This window comes from Bidens hawaiensis, unplaced genomic scaffold, assembly GCF_021521415.1.
Source record: "Bidens hawaiensis isolate Kalapana, Puna unplaced genomic scaffold, B.hawaiensis_p1.1 tig00064459_1, whole genome shotgun sequence".
NCBI classification, from domain to species: Eukaryota; Viridiplantae; Streptophyta; class Magnoliopsida; order Asterales; family Asteraceae; genus Bidens; species Bidens hawaiensis.
In genome coordinates, this window is record NW_027501495.1 from 19,517 (window position 1) to 29,411 (window position 9,895).

At 33.2% G+C, this 9,895-nt stretch overlaps 1 pseudogene across 1 annotated transcript; it reads left to right on the forward strand.

Moving 5' to 3' along the window:
• Positions 1-251: 251 nt before the first annotated feature.
• On the forward strand, positions 252-5,355 carry LOC143604226 (protein NRT1/ PTR FAMILY 1.2-like; annotated as a pseudogene). Its single transcript, XR_013148248.1, has 4 exons — positions 252-594; positions 1,369-1,586; positions 3,105-3,651; positions 4,339-5,355. The product of XR_013148248.1 is annotated as a protein NRT1/ PTR FAMILY 1.2-like (transcript).
• Positions 5,356-9,895: the final 4,540 nt, after the last annotated feature.

Below are 9,895 nucleotides of genomic sequence, written 5' to 3' on the forward strand. Positions count from 1 at the left end.
AGTAAGGTGTTGTGGTTTTTTGTTTTTTAATTTGTTTAAATACGTTAGCTTGAGGAATTCTTTTTTGGGTTTAATTTTAGTACCGTATATAATATAGCCGATTGCAACCGAATTCGCGCCAACTTACAGATACAACGCCCAGGTGTTACCAACACATAACAGCCCGGCGCAACGCGCCAGGTAACAACCTAGTTGATATTATAATGAAATAAAAAATAGATAATTCAGTCTTTGCCCTTTCTTATCACTCACTAACTCTGAGAAGTAGCAGTGTAAAGATTGGACTTTTGGTTGAAAACCAAACCCATGTGTTTTCATGTTTAAAATATTAACTCTCTGACTCTACTACACTCCATTCTTGAGCAATTTCATATCCAAAACTCAACAGTTTCTTTGTTTTTTTTATAAAAAATAAAGTAATAAGCCAACCCATAACTAGCACCAGTATATAAAGGGAAAGCCTCCATATTGTGTGTCTTGCAAGTGAAAGAAAACACACAAAAATGGGTGAGCAAGTGGAGGAGTTTAACCATGAAATTAAACAACTTGAAACAAGAAAGAAAGGTGGTCTAGTCACCATGCCATTCATCATAGGTATGTAATATTGTAATATGTAATATCCACATTCTTGATCTTGAATCTTGAAAATTTACATCATGTGGTTCTTAAATCTTGAAATCTTGAAAAATTTGTATTTTGACATCATGGGGTTCTTAAATCTTGAAGCTTTAGTAGTTTGACATCATGGGTTTCTTAAATCTTGATACTTCTAGTATTTTTTTTATATGAATACTCCATATATTAAATAAAATGATCCAATTATAATAGAGAGGTAGATAACCAGAAAGCAATCTGTGCCGTCACCCTTTTTGAATGGCAAATCACAGGGTTCTTAAATCTTGAAGTCTTGAAAATTTTGTTACTTGACATCATGGGTTTCTTAAATCTTGAAACTTCTTGTAATTTAAATCATGGGGTTCTTGAAATCTTGAAAATCTTGAAACTTTACATCATGGGGTTCTTAAATCTTGAAAATTTTGTAACTTGACATCATGGGGTTCTTGAATCTTGAAGCTTTTGTAGTTTGACATCACATTCTTAAATCTTGAAACTTTAGTAGGATTGGGTTTGTTATCCAAAAGGGGTTGCAGCGTAGCTTGTTGACAGCTTACCCACTGAATCGTAAATCATTTGGATGTTTTCAAATATTATATATATTGTGTAAAAAAATATCTTGAAATTTTTAAAAAATTGTAACTTTACACCATGGGGTTCTTAAATCTTGAAGCTTCTGTGATTTGGCATCATGGGTTTCTTGAATCTTGAAGTTTTGAGCTTGATTTTGATAAATCTTGAATCTTTTTGCAGCAAATGAGGCGTTTGAGAAGGTGGCAAGTTATGGATTGGTGCCAAATATGATACTTTATTTGATGAGTGATTACAAGATTGGTGTAGCTAAAGGCACAAATATACTCTTTCTTTGGACTGCAGCTTCTAACTTTGCTCCAGTTTTGGGTGCATTTCTTTCGGATTCGTATTTGGGTCGATTTTTCACCATCGGTTTGGGTTCTTGCTTTTCGCTCCTGGTAATTATTTATAATTTTTTTGTTTTTTGTTTATAAATATTCTGAGTTCTTGGTGGACCTACACACAAAAGATAGAGGCAGCTGCCCTTCATAAAAACATCTTTTTAGTGTTTTTTTAGAGGTGCGAACTACTTGAGCTCGAATCGATAAAAAGCTCGTTAGTTATCGAGCCTTGAATATGAAGTCGTTTAGAGCTATGTGTTTTTTTAATTAAAATTTTCTTTGTTTTTGGACTTTTATGCATTAATTTTACACTGCATAGGTGAACTTGAGCCTAACTTTGGCTTGTTTAAGGTACTAATGAATTCAAGCCGAGCTAGCCTCTTTAAAGGTTTTTTTCCCCTCAAAATACATAAAAATAATAAAAACGTATATTGATTAATTAATAAATAATAAACTAGACAAGATTGAGTTAAGCCCGAGCTTGCTTTAGAAAAACATCAAGAAATAATCAATTGGTTGCTTTTGTCGTAAACTCACCTAAAATGAAATCATGTAACAATAATAAGTGAATCCTATGTTGTTGCCTTTTGATCTATGAACAGTATTTCTGAGGTTGACCAACTTGCAAAAAGAACTATAAGCTGACCAGGAGGGTATTTAATTAATTTGGTCACAAACTCAAGTGAACATTGAATTTGCATTCTGCAGAATGCACTTTCTGGTCCACCTGCCCTATGTCATAACATCATGATAGAAGCCCATCCCCTGCCTTTGACAAATACATTTTGAATTTTTAAATTTTTTTACATTGCATTCACTATGTATTTATAACTTTGCCCCTTTTACTAAAATTTATGTTATAGTAACATCATCCTGATTTCATACAGGTCAAACACCGTCCACAAAACACTGTGACGTCAAATTTGACCAAAAAGTCAAACTTTGAAAATCATTGGTCGAAACAACTGTTTGAACAAACAATATTCCAAAGGCCAAAAATTTAAAATAATTTATCGGAATGGCTATTTGACCAATATATGGATGACTGTTCCCACTATAGACAGGTTAAAATAATTTGAAAGGTTAAAAATTTTAAAATAATTCGTTTTTGAACGGCTATTAGGCCAATATCTGGATGATTGTTCCCATTATAAACAATCAAACTCTAAAAAAAATTGGTCAAACGATGTTATCGTGCAACCGTTTCAATTAGCGTGGGATTAGATTTGAGACGGTGTGAATAGATTGTCACTTTGTGTGATATTGAATTAATAATAATAATAGTAATAGTAATAATATGTTACATTTAAAGTTTTTTTTTTTTTGGAAATTAGAAAATTAATAAAAATCATGAAATTTGTAGAAAATGAAAAAAAAAATTTGGTAAACTGGCAAGCGAAAAAAGTAAAAAATGTGTGCGCGTGTGTGTGTGTTTGCTTTTTTTTTATCACATTTTTGCAATGTTTTTACTATTTCATGAACATCCATTTTTATGTCACTATTAACCATTCTTGCCTTTATTCACCACAATAACCAAACAACTAATTACACTGTTTATTATTATTATACCAACAGGGAACCTTCTTGCTATGGCTAACCACAATGATCCCACAACTAAAACCACCTCCATGCAACCAATTCACTCAAACATGCAAACAATCAACACACTCCCAATATGCCTTCTTAATCTTTGCATTCATATTCATCTCCATGGGATCAGGTGGTGTAAGACCATGTTCTCTAGCATTTGGTGCTGAACAAATTGACAACAAAAACAATGTTAACAATGAAAGAGCCTTGGAAAGCTTCTTCGGGTGGTATTACGCGGCTGGTGCGACTGCGGTTCTGATAGCGTTCACGGGTATTGTTTATATTCAAGATCATGCTGGTTGGAAGGTGGGATTTGGAGTGCCTGCTGTTCTTATGTTGTTGGCAACTCTTTTGTTTTTTGCTGCTTCTTCACTTTATGTGAAGATGAAGGTTAAAAGGAGTATATTTACTAGCTTCTTGCAAGTGATTGTGGTGGCTTATAAGAATAGAAAGCTGCCTTATCAGCCTGCAAATTCTGATGGGTGGCATTATCATAAAGATTTCCCGAATCTCGGCCCACGACGAGCTTAAGGTATCATTTTTGAATTGATATTTTTGGTCGTTTTAATCGTAATTTGATTACAATTAGAGGTGTAAAAATGGGCGCATTGAGTGTGTTGGGTAACATTTTGAACTGGATTCAGGTCAAAACAGGTCATGATACGCATGGGCGAAGCATATTGAGGGCCTGGGTGGCCCTGGCCCCTTTTTCTTATTTTATTTATTTTTGTGCAGTAATGTAAAATTTACTATTTTATGACAAAAAAAATTTGAGCCCCCCCCCCCCTTTCGCGTTCTCATTCAAGTTTTGCCACTGATGATACGCGTTGAAACCTATATTATTTACGATTTTGCAAGAAAGATAAGAGCTTTAATTCTTTAGATAGGTTCTTGAACAAATCTTGCAAAGATATGAACTTTATATATTATGTAGGTTCATGAACAAAACTTGTAAAGATATAAACTTTAATTCTTTATGTTGGTTCTTGAACAAAGCTTGCAAAGATATTAACTTTAATTCTTTATGTTGGTTCTTGAACAAAGCTTGTAAAGATATAAACTTTAATTCTTTATGTTGGTTCTTGAACAAAGCTTGCAAAGATATTAACTTTATATATTATGTAGGTTCTTGAACAAAGCTTGTAAAGATATGAACTTTAATTCTTTTAGTGGTTCTTGAACAAAGCTTATAAAGATATGAACTTTAATCTTTATGTAGGTTCTTGAACAAGGCTTGCATCATTCAGAACCCAAAAGACTTGACTTCAGATGGGATTACTCTAGACCCATGGAGTTTATGCACGGTAGAACAAGTCGAAAGAACTTAAAGCACTAATCCGAGTACTACCATTATGGTCATCAGGAATAATGATGTCGATAAACGTCAGTCAATCTTCGTTTCCCGTAATCCAAGCAAGCACAATGGATAGACACTTAGGTTCAAGCTTCCAAATCCCAGCCGGATCCTTCGCTTTCTTCACTATCGCGGTTCTAGCCCTTTGGGTCGTCCTCTACGACCGTGTCATAATCCCATTCGCGTCAAAAATAAGAGGAAAGCCGGTTCATCTTGGTGTTAAATTGCGAATGGGAATCGGTTTAGTTTTCTCCACTATGGCCATGGTGGTTTCCGCGGTGGTTTGAGCGTGCTAGAAGAAACCATGCGAAAGAACAAGGGTTGGTAAACAACCCGCAAGCCGTTATTGCCATGTCAGCAATGTGGTTGGTCCCACAATACTGCTTACATGGATTAGCGGAAGCTTTTAGTGCGATCGGTCAGAATGAGTTTTATTATTCGGAGTTTCCTAAAAGTATGTCTAGCATAGCAGCCTCTCTGTTCCTGCTGGGAATGGCGGTTGCTAACTTGTTGGCTAGTCTTATATTAAGCACAATTGAAAGAGTTACAAAACATGGTGGTAAAGAAGGGTGGATTGCAACTAATATAAACCAAGGGAAGTATGATAGTTATTATTGGGTTCTTGCAATCATGAGCTTTGTGAATTTGTTTTATTTTATGGCATGTAGTTGGGCTTATGGGCCTTGTGCTGATGAAACAGTGAAAAATGAGCCCAAAACTAGTAATGATATTGAGACTCTTGAAGAGTTACAAAGAGCAAGATCAGTAGTGGTTGAAAGGCAAAGTCTTTTCAAAAGTTTGCCATCATAATGTATTTCAAGAAAGGTGGTTGATATTATTGTGTAGGCAAAGTGATATTTTTTTAATGAAATCTTAAGCCCGAACAAAAGAATGGAGAAACGATACAAGGGTCGATTTGGGGGGGGGGGGGGGGTTAAGTTCGGTTTGGTTTTTTGTGTGATGATATATGGTGGGAGAAGAGTTGTTTGCTTGAGGTGTTGATAAGCTTTTGTTTAGATTTATTTTATGATGTCTTAATAGTTTTAGAACTTGGAAAATATACTTGTAAACATAAAATATTAAGTGTGTTTTGAGGGTTTTGTTTGTACCATTGTTGTTTGAAGTTGCAAACACTCGATAACTCGATTATCATATCAACTTTTATACACAGAGACAAAAGACTATCATATAGTTACTATACACACTCTATCATATTTTATGAAAAAAAAAACTTTTGGACTAGCAGTATTAACATGTTGGATAAGGCGTAGGCTTTTAAAATTTGTTAAGATTCAAATTTTTTGTGATTGACAAAACAAGTGTAATTTTTTTGTTAAGCTTATATTGACAACATTAGATCACCCAAGTTGTCGCGGATAACCACAACTAAACTAACATGAGTAAATAACACTAAAATCATCAACAAATAAAATATCTACAAAAATACATAATAATATACACATTGAAATCTATGTGAATTTTGGGTATTTATATAACGAATAATACACGTATTAAAGTGGTTTTCATAGCTCTTAACATATTATTATTTATAGTAAAATTAGCATCATTCCACACACATTTAAATACACACATGGTATATACTATATAATATATAATGTATAGCACATGAGAAAATATTTGATTTGGAGATGCTATAAAGTATAAAATGCAATATATATTGGACGGAAACAAAAACATTAATCCATAGCATGTCCAAAAAATGGTGGGGTGGACAGAGGGGCATAGCTCTTTATGTAAAAGACAGTGCATCAACCTATAATTCAAGATTAAACAAAAACTAGGGTTACAATGTTGGTCTTTTACACCCATTTTTTGTTTTTTTGTTTTTTTTAATTAAATACATGTGATCGCAAATGCATAAATAAACATCGAATAATTATTCCACCACACACAACTATTGTCCTGAAATTTTCTTCATTCATATGATTAATTGATTCATAATTCATTCTATGATTTATTGTATTCAAATATTGTTTTCACAAACTAATATCTAAAAATGAATAAAAAAATAAGGCTAAGATGGTTATAACAAATTCATACTTTTAATAATGTTCCAATCAAGTTCAAGTTTACGTGCTATTATGAATATAAGCCTTTACTTTACGTAATAACACGTATACTTGATTACAAGAAACTGAGTCATTTTCTTACTTAAGGCGATTTTTTATTGGAAACCTCATTTTCCAATGATTTTCTTACCAAAAGTTACATGGGAAAATCATTTTCATCATTTTTCTAACAACTTTTACTAAAATTGCCACAAAAGTATTTGTTACAAAGGAGCCTACAGTTTTCCAACAATACCTATTTTATTTTTTGATTTATTTTCTTTGTCTAATTTGCTATAACTTTCCGACAAAAGTATAAAACTATAAACAACATAAATAATTATATTTGTAATGTTTTTCAACAAAGTAATTAACATAATTGATAAATGTATTTTTTTAATGGAGAGTTAGCAACAACTTTCGAACAAAAAATCATATTGATATTATTTTGTTGCAAAATCGAAGGGTTTTTTTTTCTGTTGTTGGAAATTCATTAGAAATTTGTTTGAATTACATGTTATATGATGTCGGTGAAGTTTTTGAGTGTTGCTTGGGATTAGATCGCATGTATACTAAAAAATTTAGGACCGCCATTGCTAAGCTAGTCTCTTGCACCTATTTGTCTTAAATAAAAGAAAATGTCACATGATAACTTACAAAAATTATTAGATATTTAGACGTTTATGGTCGGTCACTATACATTTCATAGTGCCAAAAATCCATCTTAGCTATAAATGCTTAGAATGATAAATTGTAAGTGGTTCCCTAATATGGGCCGAGAATACTTTTAACTCCACTTATTTTCGTCCTAAATACAAACAAAACAAAACAAAACAAAACATCATTTCCTAAATTGGTCCATTGTTTTATGACACTTTAGCTAGAAACTTCTATGTTTCAATAAATGGAATGTTTACTTTCATAAATTTTTGGGCAATGACAAGGAACGCATTTAACTTAAAATCTCTAATATCATCATGTTCAACTTCTAAATGCTTATTATTGGGTGCTAGTAGTTTTCACAACCAATTACTTTAAATGAAAACTTATCTTCTAATGATGGTAGATGCATCCGTTAAGTTACAAAGTTTTTAAACATACGTTGTTATTCACGATCTCACAATTTGTTCATAAGTCACCTTAATAACAGTCGTATCATTTTAATGTTATACACGCATTGCTCAAGGTTGGACACATAGTTGGATGTATGTATTTGATTTTTATTATTTGAAGAATATGGCGATCCTATACTAAAATTGTTAAAATAAAACTTTAAAATTGAAGTTTTTTATTACTAAGAAAAATAATAAATCATATGAATTATAAAATTCATAAACATTGACGAAACTACATTTTTTTATTAAAAACAAAAAACAAAAAATTTTTTTTGTCTAGTTTCCTTTTTTTTTTTTAACTTTTCACCATTTTTAATTTATTCTTAGTTACAAATTTTAATAAATGGATTAATGTAACAAAAGGGCAATCCTGCATATGCTTTCTATGATTTTTTTCAATCTTTTATTGGAAAAATGTTGCAATTCTATGATTCTTGTAATATTGTTGTTGACCACTAATTTTTTTTCTAGTTATCTTTGGGCTTTAATTTAAATCAACTTCTTATAAACAAATTAGGGCTATTCACGAACCGAGCCGAACCGAGCGAGCGTCTGCTCGAATTGAAACCGAGCGGCTCGGATCGGTTTCGAATTTAAGTAAACGAGCGGAAAAACGTTGCTCGAACTCGGCTCGAATTGAAACGAGCGACTCGGATCAGCTCGTTTTCGCTCAGATTGGAATGAAGAAGACGAGATGACGAAACTTTAGGATGGAGAACGGCCTGTGATTAACCATTAGAAGCGATTCCGGCAAGAGATTATGATTCTCCGACTCCGACGTGCGGCGTCGATAAAGTGGAGTGGAGCCGTGGCATGGACTGTGACACTATGAATAGAGAAGGTGATGCCTTGATGATGGACCAGAATTGATTGTGGCGGCTGTGGATGAAGATGAAAGAAAGACTCATATTAAGAAATTAGGTTTTGTGTGTTTACCCTCACGTTATTTTCTATTTCTTTAATGTTGCAGGTACACTAAATATTATTCAATATTCCAATATCATTATTCAATATACTTATAAAAAATAATTACATCTTTGTACAAATGTAATAATACGTGTATATGTATATATTATTATATGTACATATATATAATAAAACGAATTAAAAATAATCGAGCCGAACCGAATCGAGCGAACCCTTGCTCGTTTGCTTGGTTCGTTTACAAACCGAACCGAGCAGAGCGGCTCTTTACAATCGAGCGAAAAAACGAGCGAGCAGTTTTCGAGCAATTTCCGAGTGAGCGGCGAGCGAGTTCGAGCGACGAGCGGTTTGGACGGCACTAAAACAAATCATAAAAACACTTTGGGCTTTAATTCAAATCAACTTGATCTTTAAACAAATGGGCTGAACATTAAGACAACAGTGGGTTAACTAAACAACTAAGTTTACAAAGTTGAAAAAAGCTCATATATTTGTGTTCAACATAAGCAAGATTTAAAATTTATCAAGTCACATTTATCAATAATGACAATGTGCATACTCAAATTGAGAATGCAAGTGTAATCATGGTATTATTGATTACATAATTTAGCCATAGTAGCACATAAAGAAAATTAAGTTATAATTCAAGAGCATAGTTTTGTAGACATGTAAGCTCTTATAAGTTGGAACTTAGAAATATACGCCTCGGCACATAACATCAACATAAGTAGGGGGTGCAAACGATCTGACCACTTGCAAGCTAATCGTCTCAAAACAATAAAAAGCTTGAATGAGCCAAGTCGGAGCCTAAAATAAAGCTCATTTAAGTATCAAGCCTTGTACCGGAAGGCTTCCGGTACAAGCAGAGAAACAACTAAAGCATACGATTTTTCTCAAAATATATAAAAACAATTAAAAACATATATAAATTAATTCATAAATAATAAACAAGCAGAGAAACAACTCACGAGCCGAGCTCGAGCTCTCGTAAGTCAACACGAGCCAAGCTCGAGTTCGGCTCGGCTCAGCACGTTTACACCCATAGACGTAAGTTATTTAAAAGCTAGCTAGGAAACTGATATTCATGAATACAAATCACAAAACATATAAGATAGCCACCAAGATCACACTACAAAACAGATTTTTTAAACTGTAATAACAGTATGCAAAGATTATTACCCTTGTTAATCCCTTAACATTATTAATACCAAACTATTTCACTTAGCAAGCCAACTAGACCACCACGGAGACGAAGGAAGAATCCCTTGCGGTGGGGGTGGGGGTCAAGATCTCGAGCATAGCTTCCTTCTCTTT